General features: G+C 52.1%; 1 protein-coding gene across 1 annotated transcript in view; it reads left to right on the top strand.

Annotated features, from left to right (window-relative positions):
- Nucleotides 1-13,738: 13,738 nt before the first annotated feature.
- The window catches only part of AKAP5 (A-kinase anchoring protein 5), a 277,786-nt gene continuing 273,103 nt past the window's right edge, over nt 13,739-18,421 (top strand). The window contains exon 1 of the mRNA XM_069638220.1: nt 13,739-13,861. The gene's annotated coding sequence lies outside the window, so the exon portion shown is untranslated. The remainder of the gene's footprint in view (nt 13,862-18,421) is intronic.

Below are 18,421 nucleotides of genomic sequence, written 5' to 3'. Positions count from 1 at the left end.
ACTGTAACGCTCACCTGATTCCCGCAGAGGCGCCGGTCTTGACTGGGTGAATGCCGTATCTTCAAAGGTGATGTGTAACACACGGTTGGCTCTTTGGGCTGGACCTCTGTGCACTGTATGTCTGACTTGAAGAGTAAGATGTCTGCAGATAGAAAATATGGGATTAATGAACTGGGGTTATTGGGTGCCTCTCTCCTCTTCCCTTTCTCTTCTCCTGTAGAACCCCAAAGGTTAACGCCCTCACCTTAGGTAAGTGAACGCCGAGCTCTCCATCTGCCTCGGGGCAGGGTGCCGTAACCAGTTTCTTCGCTGGATAAGGGTGCAGGCCTCTTGACCTCAGAGGACTGCTGTCCGTCGTTAACTACACGAACGGTAAGTTATGGGCACTTCAAATGTCTTAAAAGTCTTTTGAAATGATATCTCTTGTTTTGCAGGGTTCCGGCGATGGCGGATGGCGGGCTGATGAGAGTTGAGGATCGAACCCGTGTGAGGAATAGAAGCGCCTGGAAGCACGTAAGTAAGCGCTTGTAGCCTGCTTCACGATGCGCACTAACTGTCTCTTTTATCTTGCAGGTACAAGTTCGGAGCTTTAGAGAAGCTGAAGGGTGCTGGAATACCCACTGGATTCGGCGTGGGAAGGAGTAATGGCACGTGAGTAATAAAGTTGCCCAATGTCTTTAAACGCACCTTCTTTTGTCTTTCAGATGCGGGATGCAGCGCCGAAGGCCTCCGGAGCGTGCGAAGAGTAGGTAAGCCTTTGTCTTTCAGATGCCGGAATGCAGCGCGAGGCATTGGTGACAGCCGATGGACCAGGTAAGAGATGCGCTGCCACTGAAGACCGTAGTGCTAACCTGTTCTTTCTTTGTCTTTACAGGTGCTGCTGAAGACTGGATTCTAGGATGGTAAGCCTTTGTTCCCTTAGGCCCAGGATCAGAAGCAGAAGACACGATGAGCGTTCTGCTGCAGAGAATGCAGAATAACACAAAGCAAGATTCATCCATCGGGTGTGGTTTAAATAGCCTCCTGTAGTGCTTAGGTGTCTCCTTCCACAGCCACGACTAGGTAAGAAAAGAGTTCCTGCTTTCCAGAAGAGTTCCAGTGTTCTGAACCTAGGGAGAGGCTCCTGCCCCACCCAACAGGAAAAGTAGTCCCAAACAGAAGAGGATCAGGGGTTCAACTGGCAGGTAAGTAAGCAGCATGGTCTGCTGCAGGTAAGTCCACCCAAGCATTATGAGCCCGGCGCTTCCAGCGCTGGGACTGGGCATCTTTATGAGCCTGGTGCCACTGGCGCCAGGACAGGGTCCAAAAGGTCCCAATTGGGACTGGCTGGCACTCGGAACCGGGGTTATGGGTCTGCTTCCAAGGGAGTCGGGCAAGTCCTGATCTTTTGGAAGCAGAGATCATGACATCTACTTGTTCTGCTTCCGCTCATCCCTCACTGCGTTCCAGCACTCTCCTTGTCTTCTGAGGAACACTGGACTACCTGCTAGCTGTTCAGCCTCCCTCTCTCCGTCTCAACATGGGAAGCCTGAGCTGCCACTCTCTCGTGGCACGGTTCAGCAGGGAAAGGGAAGAGAGTCGGGGCGTGCGCCAATAGAGTGGTGATTACTCTCTAGCACTTTAACCTTTACTCTTTAGCTCTTTAACCTTTACTCTCTAGCTCTTTAACGTTTACTCTCTAGTGCTATTAACCTTTACTCTCTAGCTCTTTAACCTTTACTCTCTAGAGCTATTAACCTTTACTCTCTAGCGCTTTTTACCAGGTTACTCACCGTAGTGACCACCTTACTCCTAGTCCATAGTCCCTTTTCCTCCATACTTGTGGGACATCTCTCCGTCCTGTGGGACGGGACCGGAGCACTTTGTAAAAAGCATCCACATTTTTTTTTCAAAAATGTGTCCCTCCTCTCTTTCCTGCGCGGGGCCCGGCACGCGGCCATAACCCTGCCCACCTTGGCTCCGCCCCGCGCATCGCCCATCAGTCCTTTTCTATCGCCGGGTCAAAGACCCATTAGCATTAACAGAGGAACCTTTTTAGAGGGGACGGCGGAGGGCGTATGGAGGAAAGGGGACTATGGACTAGGAGTAAGGTGGTCACTATGGTGAGTAACCTGGTAATACTCCTACGTCCCGTCCCCTTTCCTCCATACTTGTGGGAGATTCCCAAGCACTACTTACAGGAACTACGGGTGGATGGAAATACCCTTTACTGAAACAGGTTCTTCAGCACAGCCTGACCAAACTGAGCGTCACCTCTAGAGCTCCTGTCGAGACAGTAATGTTTACAGAAAGCAGATGGGGAGGCCCAAGTAGCTGTCCTAGCGATGGACTCCCAGGAAACATATTTCTGAAAAGCAACTGCGACTGCCTTGCCCCGCACCAGGTGTGCATGGATACCTTTAGGAGGTTTTAGCCCTTGGAAGGTGAAAGACTCCATGATGCAGGCGGCAATCAACCTGGAAATAGTTGCCTTAGACGCCGGCTTGCCCTGAGGGTTACCGAAGGTCACAAAAAGTTGAGAAGAACTCCTAAGCTCGGAAGTCCTGTCCAGGTAGAATTTAAGAGCTCTTCGGACATCAAGACAGTGTAGAACTCTTTCAGACTCTGAGGCCGTGTTCGGAAAAAAGACCGGAAGGGAGATCGACTGATTCAGATGGAATTCGGTCACTCCCTTCGGTAGGAAAGGCGGGTTTGTCCGAAGGACTACCTTGTCCTTGTGGAAGACCAAGAAAGGATGCTCCACCGACAATGCCTGGAGCTCACTCACTATCCTTGCTGACGTAACGGTAACCAGAAAGGACACTTTCCAAGACAAGTACTTGAGGTCTACCGTAGCCATTGGTTCAAAGGGTTTATGGCACAGCGCCGTCAGGACTACATTTAGGTCCCATGGCGGGTGCGGATTACGGACCGGAGGGTAGAGGCGTATCAAGCCAGCAAAATGCCTCTTCACCACTGGGTTAGTTACAGAATAAGAACAAAGGTCTGTAGAAAGGTAAGCAGAAACCACTGAGAGGTAAGTCCTGCATGACAGAACATGAACCCCTGACTCTGCTAGGGAGGACACGAAGGACAGCACCGTGTTAATCGTGGCCACCCTCGGATCCAACTTCTTCTCCAAACACCAATGACAGAACCTGAGCCATTTACTCCTGTATTGAGATCTGGTCGAGGGTTTCCTGGCTGCCTGGATAATGCGCATGTTATCCGCAGACAAACTCAGATGCTCTAAAGACTTGAACTCAGGCACCATGCCGCCAAGCTGAGCGATTGTGGGGAGGGGTGCCACATCTGTTGTTCCCCCTGGTGAAGAAGATCGGGAGTTACTGGTAACCTGATCGGCGGAGACACCGACAGGTGTTGAAGTTCTGAGAACCAAAACCTGGCCAGCCACCACAGGGCTATCAGTAGAAGGGAACAGTTCACAGAGTTCTTTAACTTCCAAATTGCACGGTGAACTAGAGGCAGAGGCGGGAAGGCGTAAGCTCTCATGTTGTGCCATGGAATCTCGAGAGCATCCCCCAGAGAGGAGGCTCCCAGCCCCCCTATACAGGCATACTGAGGAAGTTTCTTGTTCACCGCCGTGGCGAAGTGGTCCACCTCCGGTGTGCCCCAACGGGAGAAAATCCATGATAGGACCTCCGCCTTCAACTCCCACTCGTAGCTGACCACTGTCCGCCGGCTGAGGGACTCCGCTGTGACATTGAGCTGGCCTGGGATGTGCACTGCAAGCAGCCAGACACCATGAAGCACTGCCCACTCCCAAATCTGGATGGACAGGTCCACGAGGGGGGGAGACTTTGTTCCCCCTTGCTTGTTTATGTAATGCATTGATACCACATTGTCCTTTCTTATGCGGACCACCTTGTTGACAATGAGCGGTCTGAACGCCCTGAGCGCTAGGAAGATCGCCAGAAGCTCCAAATGATTTATGTGCAGGAGATTGTCCTGAGGCGACTAGAGGTCCGAGACCTGAAGAGGATCTAATGTCGCACTCCACCCGAGGAGGGAGGAGTCCGTAGTGATCGTCACCGTGGGGACTGGGTCCTGAAACCCCACGCCCCCAGACAGATTGCTGAGAGATGACCACCAATCCAGGTCCACTCTCATGGAATCCGGAATCATTATCCGCATGGAATCCGGATCCACTGCCTGATGCCATGAATTCCGAAGAGCCATCTGGGTCCGTCTCATTTTGAGACGAGCAAGAGGAAGAGCCAGTACACACGAGGCCATGAGGCCCAGAAGCCTCTGGAACCACCAGGCCGACATGCTCTCCGACTGCGCAAACATCTGACACGTGGCCAACAGACCCGCCATTCTGTCCCCGATCAGATACACTCTGTAGTCGATCGTGTTCCAACGAAAACCCAGAAAGATCAGGTCCTGTGAGACCGTCATGGAGGATTTCCGCCAGTTCACCGACAGCCCAAGATGGAACAGGAGCTGAAGGAGAGACTGGAGGTTGCCCACTGCTGCCAACAGACAAGGGCTGCGTAAGAGCCAGTCGTCCAAATAAGGATACACATGGATACCCTGGAGACGAAGATAGGCCGCAATCACTGACATCATCTTCGTGAAGACACGCGGTGCCGAGCTGAGGCCAAAAGGAAGCACCCGAAACTGGAAGTGCTCCTCTCCCAAAGAGAAGCGGAGGTATCTCCTGTGTGGATTCCAAATCAGGATATGCATGTACGCATCCTGAAGATCCACCACGCTGAGCCAATCGCCCATCTGCAAAGAGGAGCGAATCTGGCCGGGCGTGATCATCTTGAATTTCTCTTGGGGTAGGAAAAGATTATACTGGGAAAGGTCTAGAATGGTGCGCAGGCCAGCCTGGTTGGGTTTGGGCACCGTAAACAGCCAGGATTAGAAGCCCTCCCCTCGATCCCCAAAGGGAACGGGTTCCACAGCTCTGAGGTCCTGAAGTTTCTGAACTTCGGCCTTGAGGGAGGGTGAGACCGACAGCTGAAAAGGAGGGTTGAGAGGTGGGGTAGGGGGTAAAGGTAAGCAGAAGCCCGCTCGAGCGACTGACAAGACCCATCTGTCTTCTGTGATGGTCTGCCACGCCTCCCAATGAGACGCAATGCGTCCTCCCACCAGGGTCTCGTGCGAGCGCGGAAAACCCTCATTTGGCAGGCTTATCGTGGCGGTGCCACCTGAACCTGATGAGGAGGCTGAGGAGCGGGAGAAAAACCACATACGCTGTTGTCTACGGCGGTTATTCCCTGCAGGAGTATCCACTCTGCGAGATTTGCGGTCGAGGAAGCCCCTAAAACCAGAGGAAGGTCGACTTTGCGACAACGGTCTCTGGGATGTGAAAGGAGCTTTAACCAGAACAGACAATGATTTAGCCGTCTGAGTGCTATCCTTGGTTTTGGTGAGCTCTACATCAGTAGAAGAATGAAAAAGCTCCTTACCATGGAATGGAAGGTCCAACACCTTGTCTTGCACTTCCTTAGAAAATTTAGTGGCATGCAGCCATGCCTGCCGTGAGGTATCAACCCCAAGCATCAGGCCCCGAGCCGAGGTGTCTACGTGATGAGCCGCAGCCTCCAGGAGATCCTGGGCCAAGACCCTGGCATTGGTAAGGCCTCCTTTGAAATCTTCCAGCTTCTCGACCGGGATGTGCTCCTCAAACTCCGACAGACCTTTCCACATCCGCATGTTAGCTCCCGCCAATATCAATTCGTCGTTGGCCTGCCTGAGCTGCAAGGCCGAGTTGGCGAAGATTTTCCTCCCGAGGGAGTCGAGGAGCTTGTCCTCCTTTCACAGAACCTGAGTAGCCGTCGTGGAAGAGGATGCTGCAGGCCTGGACTGCAAAGTGGCCGCAGCCACCACTGTGGAGGAGGGAGGCGGACAAGACGATAGGGCCACCTTTTCCGAAGAATGCAGCCTGTACCTCGCGTCAATCTTTTTATTGACAAAAAGTCCCGAGTGTGGCTTTTCCCAAACTCTTCGGACCTCGGCCAGAACGTCCTTCTGCAGGAACAGGCCGGTACGCTCCAAAGGAGACAGGGTGAACACCCCAGAAAGCACACCCTCCTGCGGAGCGGGTGCCTCGGGCACCGGAACAACTAAGAAACTCATCATGTCCAGTACCCGGTAATGAAAGGCTCCGATAGAGCGGGGAAGGTCCTTGTTGTCCTGATCGCCTTGAGGGTCATCTGACAGGTCCGGATCCTTCTGAGCCGTGTCAGGCACTGCCTTGTCCACGGGGGACAATGGAGGCAAAGGCGGGAGAGCAGAGGGGGGCACCACGGGCAAGGGAGGCGCCGGCGGAACCACCGGAGGAACAGGTGGAGCCAGAGGCGCCGGTGGACATATCTCCTTGAAAAGCCCTTTGAAATATTCCCTCATGGGGTTGTGCGCATAAGCGCTTGAAATTTACCGAAAAAGGCATCCTCAGGAGATTGTTTCGGGACCTGAGGAGGCCTCTCATGAGGTGGACAAATCCAGGGACTTAACGGGGAAGGGTGCCAAACCGGCCCCTCCACCGACGTATCCACAAAAATCAAAGGAGCCGCCGCCGCGGGCAACGAAACATTGTGCGGAAGAGGCATCCGGGCGTTCCAATCATAAACCGGCCGGTAAGGATGCGCACAAGGGACCTTAGGTTCACCCAAGGGACTGAGCCCTACACCAGAAGCCAATGGCGTAGTTGTAGGGGTAGCACCTAAAATGGCCGCCATGGTCGTGGTGGGAACGGGCGCCATTTTGTCCTCATCTGAGGGGAATTGTGGCACGTGAGGAAGTGAGGCAGGGGTCCCCGTTGATGGATCAGGGGTCTTAATCTTAGCCTTAACATAAGGAACCTTGGCCGAGCCGGTATTATGAGGCCTGAATGTTTTTGTGACATACCAACCGCCAACTGAGCCTTCGAAGGAAGGACCTCGGCATTGCCGGTAAAAGAAGAACTTTGCTTCTTTGCCCCCTCAACAGATCTGGTGTCACCACAAGAGCGGGAACGGTGCGCTTTCACCGACAAAGCCTTGACCGGCCTCTCAGAACTGTTGGTAGCTTTAGCCTCTGTACGAGGGACCTCGGACCCAGGCCCGGTAACAGCCTTTTCTGCACAAGCCTGGAACATCCGTTCGGTAACTACAAGCCCAGCCAAGGCCTCGGGCGCACCCCGGTTTTGTTTTTGAGGGAAGCCGACAGAGAGGCCTCAGAGCCAACTCCGGTACCCCACGACTCAGTAGAACTGGGTCCACAAACAGGCCCCACAGGAGGGGCCTTGGAGCATACTCTGGTGTTCACAGGCCCCTTACAGAGACCCTCGGAGAAAACTCTGGTAGAATTATTAGGCCCAACGGGCACCCCAGGGCGAACCCCGGTAACAGAGCGATCAACGCCCCTCCCGGACCGAGAGGAACCCAGGAAGGTATCCCCCGGTAGGGGGGCTCTGAAAAGTAAAGAACTTACCGGGCATTTTTTCTTCTCGTCGATGAACGCCTGACAATGCGAAGGAGGAGTTTGTCAGAACACTTCCTCCCACCGCTCCAACCGACGTTGAAATGCCCGGACCAAAAGGGAGTCACAGTAAAAACAGGAGTCCCAACGATGTTCCGGACCCAAACACTCCAAACAAAGAGGATGGGGATCCGCCCTCGCGAATCGACGGTGACACGATGAACAATCTGGAAAGTCTAATTTGAAAGACATAGGGCCTCATTACACGGTATGCGGTAAAAACCGGCAATTACCGGCATGGCGTAAATAGCGTGTCCGCCCTCGCAAGAGGCCGCAAATTGCATGCCATTATGAGATCGCGGGCACGAGCCTACCGCCATGCCGGTAATGAGCCTACCGCCATGCCGCAAAAGTCCCCAAAAAGTCCCTTAACGGCATCCGCAAAAGCGCTGTTAGCACTTCCGCCCTGCCGCCACATGCAAATAGCGGTTTCCGCAAATAGCGGTCACTGCCATTAGCGGTCACCGCTATATTGCAGAAACGGAAATAGCGTCATCGCACCGGAACGGGAAAGAGCACGGCGGCCATCTTTAAAAACACAATCCATTGCCATCCCCCTTATCCAGGACACCTTACCAGGAACCACGTTGGGAAATACACCAAGGACACCGTGAAGATGCCCAAGGCCATTAAAAAATCGTCTGAGCGGCAACGCAAGGAGAAGTTTTGCAAGGAGGAGCTCCTGATGCTAACGCAGACACTAGCAGACAATGCTCATGTCGTCTTCAACAACGACATGCGTCGGGAGGCCATTGTGAAGAAGAAGGCCATCTGGGAAGAGGTAGCCCACAAGGTCAGCGCGGTAGGCACCACAACCCGCACAGTCAAAGACTGCCGAAAGAGGTGGGATGACCTCCGGCTCCGTGTGCGGAACATTCTATCCGTGAACCGCAACCTGGCTACGGGCACAGGAGGAGGCAGTGAATCGCCAATCAAGCTCACCGAGTGGGAGGAGACATGCGCATCAACCATCGGGGTGGAATGCATTGAGGGAGTTGGACAAATGGAGCATGGCGTGGCCGTTTCGTCCGATGGAGGTAAGTGTATGCATCAAACAATGCACAGTGAAGTGTGATGTTCCCCCCAATCATGTGTCCATATCAATGCCGTGGCTCCAGCCACAAACAGACATGCATGCATCACCACATGCCCAAACAACACAGACCCATTCATGCATGACCCACCCAACATCCCCATTACCTGCATCCACACTGAAGAGCCCGGAATGCATAGAACGGCATGACATATTCATTTTGCTCAAGGCAGGTCGACCCATTACTGATGGTTGTCAACATTTCTCACCCTTGCAGGATCACACACCGACACTGAGGAGGCACGCACTTCCACACCTGCTCCCACATCCAGCAAAAAAGCAAGGAGGGATGCCACAGGGGACACCACCACATCCACAAGGGCAGCCAGGACGAGTGTCCATGACCACAGGGACAAAAGCAGCCGGAACACCAGTTGCACGCATCCACAGGCCATGGCTGCTCCCGTCGTGGCACCCAGGGAAGTGTGTCTCCCAGCAGGTGAGGGCAGCATCGAGGGAATGCACTCTGCTGCCACCAGCTCAACGGGTGAAGCAGCAGCCACGGCCCCACCTTCAGATGAGGAGGACACACCTGCCATTGATGCCGATAGCCAGAGCCCCAGACCAACAAGCCCCTTACTGGCAAGCCCGAGGTACTCCTCAGGTCCGGGTAGTCATGGAGATTCACCCACCCCTGAAGGGATATGGAGCCCCCAGATATCCTCTCCTGATGCAAGTGCAATGGGACCAGGTGCATCAGCCATGCCACCAGCACCCACCATGCGACATGACCTCTCGAGCATCTACCAGAGGCAGAACGAGATGAGTGGCCTAGTAGGTCAACATGTGGCAGAGACAGTCCGCCTGAGGGAGGACATTGCTACATTGGCACAGCAGACAAGGGAGGGCATGGAGGCATGCACCAGCCGAATCTGCAGTGAAATGGCCCAACTGCGGCAGGCCATGAACCGCATAGCAGACGCTATTGAGCGTCGGTGCCCACTCACGGCCCAGGAAGAACCAGGCCCCTCCTCATCTGGGAGTTCACGCCAGACTAGTCCCCTGCGCCGGTCTATGCGGAACCTGCGGCGCACGGCTTCACAACCACCAGATGACGATGCAGGCACTGGCAAATAGGGCCACCAGGATTTGTGTGCCACATGTGGCGATGGACACAATCACGTCATGAGACTCACATGGGAGTGTTGAGGGGGGAGGGGGGTAAGGGTCTGTTTGGGTGTGTTGAGGGGGGAGGGGGGTAAGGGTCTGTTTGGGTGTGTTGAGGGGGGAGGGGGGTAAGGGTGTATTTTGGGAGTTTGGGTAATGCACTTTCATACCACAATATGTTCAATATACACTGTTCAGAGTTTGAAACCCAAGCGTGGTCTCCATTATAGTGTATGTGTCATTCATTGTGGACAGGGTCCTTTGTGGGCCTCGAAACATGCACCAGGGCAACAATTCCCATCTACGTCCATGCTATTTCACCTTGGTGCATGATGAGATTACAGAATCAGATGCTGATGTACATCGTGTGCCTCCTTGGCACTGCCTCTTTCATGTCCTGCCGGGGCATTCCACCCGCACTCATCCTCAGCCACATCATACTCTTCTGGTGGTTGCATGTCAATTTCAGGTGGCATAGGCACGTTCCATCATATGCACATTTTGTGATGCTCTACACATGCCATGGTTGTCTTTGCCACTTTGACACGGCCGTAAAGGAGTGCCACACCCAGGCCGCTTAGGCAGCGGAGCACTGTCATTGGAGGGATGTACTATATTGTTGTCCTCTTCCTGCTGGTTCTGTGGGTTCCGTACAGGTGTTGGGAGCCACCTCCTCAGTGGATCGCTGGCATTGCCTGTATGGTGTGAGGAATGGGTACCTGTTACGGGTCACCTCTGGTGTGGGCTGTTGTTGTTGGTGCTGCACTGCTATCATGTAGTCAAGGCTGTCATGTCATGCTGCTGCTATTGGCACCATCTTGGTGTGGGAAGGGGTGTGGGTAGGGGTGTGGTGTGCTCTTTTGTGCTGCCTGTCTCCATTGCATGCACCTGTGCTGATTGTGTCCACCTGTAGTTGATGGGTACACTGCTCAGGTCTCTTAATGGGTGCTTTTCGATGCCGTTATTAGCGCCATGCCGGTAAGGGGTTTTTGGGTGTTTTACATGCCGCTAATACCATGTCTGCATGGCTTGTGATGGCCTGGTATTAGCGCCATGGCGCTAATTCCGGCCTGGGGGTCGCGCGCCCGCGGTCTTGCCGCTATTAGTGGCACTGTAATTAACGGGTGCGCAGATAGCGGTGGGTTCGGGTCGTGATTGGCTTAGGGAATTAACGGTACCGGTAAATCTTTACCGGTACCGGTATTCCATTACCGCACAACGTGTAATGAGGCCCATAGACTAGTAAACGAACGCTAGCGAGAGCCAGAGAGGAAAAAGGGAAGAAAATCTTCCGAGGATGCAAGTGAGTCCGGCACCGATCGAGCGGAGAAAAGGACTGATGGGCGATGTGCGGGGCCGAGCCAAGGTGGGCGGAGTTACGGCCGTGTGCCGGGCCCCGTGCAGGAAAGAGAGGAGGGACACATTTTGGGAAAAAAAATGTGGATGCTTTTTACAAAGTGCTCCGGTCCCGTCCCACAGGATGGAGAGATGTCCCACAAGTATGGAGAAAAGGGGACGGGACGTAGGAGTATAATCTTTACTCTCTAGCGCTTTAATCTTTACTCTCTAGTGCTATTAACCTTTACTCTCTAGCGCTATTAACCTTTACTCTCTACCTCTTTAACGTTTACTCTCTAGCTCTTTAACCTTTACTCTCTAGCGCTATTAACCTTTACTCTCTAGCGCTATTAACCTTTACTCTTTAGCGCTTTAAACTTTACTCTTTAACTCTTTAACCTTTACACTCTAGCGCTATTAACCTTTACTGTCTAGCGCTATTAACTTTTACTCACTAGCGCTATTAACCTTTACTCTCTAGCTCTTTAAGCTTTACTCTCTAGCGCTTTTAACCTTTACTCTCTAGCGCTTTAACCTTTACTCTCTAGTGCTATTGACCTTTACTCTCTAGCGCTATTAACCTTTACTCTCTAGCTCTTTAAGCTTTACTCTCTAGCGCTTTTAACCTTTACTCTCTAGCGCTATTAACCTTTACTCTCTAGTTCTTTCATCTTTACTCTCTAGCGCTTTAACCTTTACTCTCTAACTCTTTAACCTTTACACTCTAGCGCTATTAACCATTACTGTCTAGCGCTATTAACTTTTACTCTCTAGCGCTATTAACCTATACTCTCTAGCGCTTTAACCCTTACTCTCTAGCGCTATTAACCCTTACTCTCTAGCGCTTTAATCTTTACTCTCTAGCGCTATTAACCTTTACGACGTTTGCTCCAGATTTAGCTCGCTTCGATTTAAAGGAGAGTTTGGGGTAAATCGTTGCTAAGTCATTTGTAGGGCAATTCCTGCAATCCATAACAGAATTGCATGTCTGCTGTAATTAGCTTCACCTTTACACGCACTTAGGCAGTTTACACTACTGCCAAAATGAGTTCATCAGTGCGGAAAAACCTTCTAAGAATGATTTCTAAACGAGAACGGTGGCGTCTGCTTCAAAGTAACGAGGAAGGGCATCGTGTATGGGTAGAGATCGAATCTGCGTGCCTTCGACACTTCGCAAAGGATTGCATATTATTTAAGTACGTGACAGATGGCGCATATCCACTGGCAATAATCAAACACTGCCACGGTTCCACAATATCCCAAATGCGCACGGACTGTTCACAAGCTGGTTCAGCTTTGTGGTGCGGATGTGAGATGGGTCTGGGTGTCCCTTATGTTCTGTGCTATGAATATCTACTACAAAAGATATTGCAAATGTACGAACGGGTTGGGGTTACGGCTGATTAAACCTTCCCCCTAGTAAGTCCTAGCATATGTGGACCTGCAACGCCACCCAAGCGCCATGGAGCTGCCCAGTGCTTGGTCTGTCCACTTTAGCGCCTTGATATTGATCATAATCGAAGTAACAATAGTGTAGCTGTTATTGTGCATCCTACACGGTCGCGCACACATCTACGGAGGTCTGTACAGTGGGGGAACTTACGTATGTTAAGGCACGCCCCAGCCACAGCACAGACAGCCGTAACTGGGGCTGCAGGAACGCCCCAGGCGGTGGTAGCGTAGAGGGCAAGACATAGAGTCCCCCTCTCATGGCACAAGAGGGAGAAGGAAGCAGTGAGGGGCACAGGAGGGGAGAGTTGGGAGTGAAAGAAAGAGCCTTATGAAGTGACCGGCTCTAGATGGAGGAGGGTGGCCATAGAGGGAGGGAGGGAGGGGAGGCATGCAGTGAACAGGAGACGGACTGAGAGAGACCCCCTCGCCCTCCAGAAGGAGAGCGTAATATGAACGGGTGAAGGAGTCAGGATGGCGGTAGAGCGAGGGGGTCACTTCTTAGGACACGTGCCAGAGGGGCGAGAAAAAGACAGTCAAGGGGAAACATGGAGAGACGGGATGAAAGCGAGACGGAGTGCAAGAAGAGATCGGCATACACAGAGACACATGTATAATAAAGACGCAGAGCGTACACCTCTGACCAAGAGTGTAACGCTCACCCGCTAAGAGAGCGCGCAAAGTGCCCGATGGCAGCGCCGAGAAAGCGCTAGATCCGAATACGCTACACAGGGGAGAGCTAGTCAATAATTAGCAGTCCATTATTAGGAAACATCTGGAGCTGGAAACGCTGTTACCGCAGCTGCAGACTTGTCTCCCCCCTTTCACGCGCACATTGTGTAAGGATAACCTTTTCTGTGCGCACTTGCCTGCTGCTGCTGAGTAACCACCGCCTTAATTGCATTCATGTGAAATGTTCGCTGCCGCTGCAAACGTCATCCGCTTGTGATTGGAAATGCAGGCGAAATGCCGCCTAATTGCATTAAAGGCATCTTACGTGTCTGGTGAAATGAATCTGTCACTGGTTCTTTGCATCTTCGAAGGAATCTGTGATGCATGCGAGTATTCGCCAGCTGGGGCAGGGTCGCCTGGCTTCGCGCACCTGTGCGGGACTGGAAAGATGCCCCTTTCTGCTCCAGGACCTCGCATTTGGCAATCCTGCCACATCTGCCCCGGGGCCCCGCTCCCAGAACCATGACGTGCGCGCATGTGAGTGTGCCATTGGGCCCCAGCCTTGTCAATCCCAGGTGGGCTGCAGCATCCAGGCACTGCGTGGGGCGGGGCGGGTCCCCTGTGCTGTGCACGGTGGAGTGTCTGCCCTGCTTTGCAAACACGGGGCAGCTTCTGCAGGAGAAGGTGGGAGCTGGTGCCCAGCGTCCGCTGCCACGAGACTCCATCCAGGTACATGCACAGCACACATATGCTTTATTGTATGATTGAACGGTGTGCATCTAGGGCACTGTTTGAATGGTTGCATGTGAAAAATCTACTGGTGCGGGACCCCCCGCCCCCTTAATATATATGCTCATTTCTTCTTGGCGATGCCAGGACTGTCCTTTGTTATTTTCACTCCATCTTGACGCTGCTTCTATATCGTTCGTTCCTTTAGTCATGATGTTTCTTAACTCCCCCTCTGCCCTTACAAGCTCACTACTATACACCTTGCTTTCCATCGACGCTCGTGTACTTTACACGCAAGGCAAGAATTGGCAAAGGCATTGACTGGCCGCATGAGAACTCTTACATGATTCTTCATGTTTTATTTCCAAATGGTCTGATTTTGTTCGAACATTAAAAGTTAATTATTTTTCCGAGAGTGAAAGAAAAACGACACTAAGGAAGAGCAATGGGGGGAAGCAAAGTACATGAATAATGTAGAGGGAAGAGCGAGAGGAACTTAACTGCCACACAAGGGACGCACTCGAGAATAGCACACTCTGCACCCAGGAGCAACCTGCGTGTGTCTCTCTCTCTCTCTCTCTCTCTCTCTCTCTCTCTCTCTCTCTCTCTCTCTCTCTCTCTCTCTCTCTCTCTCTCTCTCTCTCTCTCTCTCTCTCTCTCTCTCTCTCTCTCTCTCTCTCTCTCTCTCTCTCTTCTCTCTTTCTCTCTTTCTCCCCCCCCCCCCACCCCCCCTCTCCTGGTATCAGCATTATTATAGAGGTGGCCCATCAGGCAGCAATGACACCCAAGGCGAGAAAGTTAGTCTAGTTCCTCCTGCAGGCAGTATAGGTAATCCTGTGCCCCTTCAGGTGGTGCCAGTGCACCAGGAGGTGGGATGAGAAATCCAGCAGGGCATCTGGCAAAATGCATGGCCTAATTGGGGGCAGCAGAGGGTGGGGAGAGACCGGCAGCCTTGGAAAGGTCTGCCTGCCCTGAACAATTTATACACTTTTAAGGTATGTGTGTGGAGCTGTTGCTTATTCGGTGTCCTGCTGCACAAACCCGGGTTTTCCTGTTTGCATGCAGTCTGGATGGAAGCCTAAAAGCCAAGAGTCGTCATGCATCTCACATCCGACCTACTTGAAATGTTTCAAACAGCCACTGCATGCATTATGTATGATTTCAGGGTAATGACAGTTACTCACTGTAGTGACTACCGTACTCCTAGTCCACAGTCCACTTTCCTCCATACTTGTGGGACATTCCGTCTTTCGGGACGGGACCGGAGCACTTTTAGCATCAAAATATTTTTTATCACTGGCCCACTACATGTGACCGTAGCCCCGTCTTCCTGAGCTCGATCCCGCTCATCGCCCGTCAGTCCTTTTCCATTGCCAGGTCTGAGACCATTTAAGCAATAATAGAGAATACTTTTTAGAGGGGACGGCGGGCGGGTGTGCGTATGGAGGAAAGGGGACCATGGACTAGGAGTAAGGTGGTCACTACAGTGAGTAATTTTGTCATACTCCTACGTCCGTCCCCTTTCCTCCATGCTTGTGGGAGATTCCCAAGCACTGACATGGGTTTTACGGGTGGCTGGAAATTTCTCTTATTGGAACATATTCTTGAGAACTGTCTGGTCAAATTGGGCATCAGCCCGGGAGCTCAGGTCGAGACAGAAATGTTTGCAAAAAGCCGATGCAGAGGCCCACGTAGCCGCCTTGACGATGGACTCCCAAGGGACGTACTTTTGGAAGGCAAAAGCAGCCGCTTTGCCACGGACCAGATGTGCATGAATGCCCTTTGTTGGCTGAAGGCCGTGAATCTTAAAGTCCTCTGAAATACATGAAGTTACCCAGTGGGAGATAGATGCTTTTGAGGCTGGTTTTCCTTTTGGGTCACCAAACGTAACAAACAGTTGTGAAGAACTTCGGAGTTCACTCGTTCAATCGAGGTAGTACTTCAGAGCTCGTCTGATGTCTAGGTTGTGCAGGAAACGCTCGGCATCAGAAACCGGGTTCGGGAAGAAGACCGGTAAAGATATTGGGCCTCATTACGAGTTAGGGGGTAGACATGGTGCTATTAGCACCATGGCTACCCCCTTACCGCATTCCGGGTCCGGGTTCTCGAAATAGGGACTTACCGGGTCATTCCAACCTTGGAGGACCCGGTAAGTCCCCATTCCAGGAACCATTCCCCATTCCCATTCGAGCCCCCGTAGGGCTCAATGGGAATGGGGATGTAGCTAATAACGGGGCCGCTAATAGCGGGCTCGTTATTAGCTCCCTGGTCCCTTGGTGCCTCCCGCTAAGGGGTTACCAGCATCGACATCCTTACCGGTGCCGGTAACCCCTTACCTCCAACCTCGTAATGAGGCCCATTGACTGGTTCAAATGGAATTCACCACTTTAGGGAGGAAGTAAGGGTGTGTGCGAAGCACAACCTTATACTTATGGAAAGTTAGGAACGTGTGTTCCACAGAAAGGGCTTGAAGCTCACTTATTCATCTTGCAGGTGTTACCACAATCAAAAAGGCCACCTTCCAAGATAGGTACTTGAGTTCGGTAGTGGCCATGGTTTCAAAAGGCTTATGACATAAAGCGGTGAGGACCACATTCAAATCCCATTTGGGATGAGGGGCCTAAACCAGCGGAAAAAGATGGAGAAGACCTGCAAAGTATCTACTGACGACTGGAATAGCCAGCGAAAAAGATCAACTGCTTGTAGACGGGTAAGCCGCAATGGAGGACAAATATGTCCTGCATGATAAGACATATATACCAGAGGCTGCAAGGTCAGATACAAAAGACAAATCAGTGTCAATAGAAGCGTGCCTGGGTTCAAGCTCTTTGGCTATACACCAATGACAAAAAGGCAGCCACTTGCGCCTGTATTGAGCTCTTGTAGAGGGCTTTTGTGCCACCTGAATTATACGCATGTTGTCCTCAGAGAGGTTAAACTGCACTCATGATCAACACTCAGGTACCAGACTGCCAAGCTGAACGATTGTGGGGAAGGGGGCCACAACTGGTGATTGCTCTGGTGAAGAAGGTGGGGAATCTGCAGCAATCTGATCAGGGAGGACACCGCCATGTAGTCCCAAAAACCAGAACCTGGCTGGTCACCGAGGTGCTATGAGGAGGTGAGTGCAGTTCAATGCACTCCTAAGTTTCCAAAGTGACCGATGAATCAGTGGCAAAGGAGGGAAGGCATAAGCTTTTAGGTTCTCCCACAGGATCTCGAGTGCGTCCCCCAAGAAAGACATCCCGATCCCGTCCCTGGAAGCATAAAGAGGACGTTTCCTGTTCGATGATGTCGCAAAGAGGTCCACCTCTGCGTACCCCATTGCGGGAAGATCTTGGTGAGAACATCAATGCTCATCTCCCACTCGTAACTCAACGCAAACTGGCGGCTGAGGGAGTCTGCATCCACATTGATGTGACCCGGAATGTGCACAGCTTGGAGCCAGACATTGTGTTGGATAGCCCAATTCCAAATTTGGATAGCAAGGTCCACCATAAGGAGAGACTTGGTGCCCCCCTGTTTGTTGATGTAGAACATCACTACGGAATTGTCCTTGCGAATTCGAACCACACTGTTGCTGATAGAAGGTTGAAAAGCCTTGAGCGCCAGAAAGACTGCCAGGACCTCCAAGTAATTGATATGGAACCGCCTGTCTTGAGGCGTCCACAAATCACACACCACAAAGTGATGCAGTGTCGCACCCCACCAAAGAAGGGAAGAGTCTGTAGTAACCAGTTCTTGTGGACAGGGCTCCTGGAAGGGGGTCCCCACTGAGAGGTTGCTGGCGGATGACCACCTTTGAAGATCCACCATCATGCAGGATGGGACTGGAATCATCTTGGAGTCCGGTTCAGTAGCCTGGGATCAGCAACTCGGAAGAGCAAGCTGAGTTTGTCTCATTTTCAGGCGTGCAAGAGGTAGAGCCCACACGCAAGAGGCCATGAGGCCCAGGAATCTCTAGAACCACCAGGCCGACATGTGGGAGGACTGCAGGAAGAGCTGGCACGTGGTCGAAAGGTCCGCAATCCTGTCCTCCATCAGGAACATTCTGGTACTAATGATATCCCAACGGAAACCCAGAAAGATAAGGTCTTGAGTGACTGTCATCGACGATTTCCACCAGTTCATTGACAGCCCAAGATGGGACAGGAGCCGAAGAAGAGACCGAAGATTGGCTGTAGCGACCTGTGGGCAAGAACTGCGCATGAGCCAATCGTCCAAGTATGGATATACATGAACCCCCTTTAGTCTGTGAAATGCTGCGATGACCGACATCATCTTCATAAAGACACGCAGTGCCGAGCTGAGACCAAACGGAAGCACACAAAACTGGAAGTGTTCTGTCCCCACAGAGAACCACAGATATTTTCAATGCAGGCTCCAGATCAGAATGTGCATGTATGCACCACGATGAGCCAATCGCACTTCCGAAAAGAGGACTTCATCTGTCAGGGCTTAATCATCTTGAATTGCTATTGGGGTAGAAAGAAATTGAACTTGGATATGTCGAGGATAGTGTGCAGGCGAGCCTGGTTGGTTTTGGGCACTGTGAACAGA

The sequence above is a fragment of the Ambystoma mexicanum genome, chromosome 14 (assembly GCF_040938575.1).
Source record: "Ambystoma mexicanum isolate Mex_15411 chromosome 14, UKY_AmexF1_1, whole genome shotgun sequence".
Classification (NCBI taxonomy): domain Eukaryota; kingdom Metazoa; phylum Chordata; class Amphibia; order Caudata; family Ambystomatidae; genus Ambystoma; species Ambystoma mexicanum.
The sequence above is the reverse complement of the archived record's forward strand: the minus strand, read 5'-3'. Positions and strand labels throughout refer to the sequence as shown.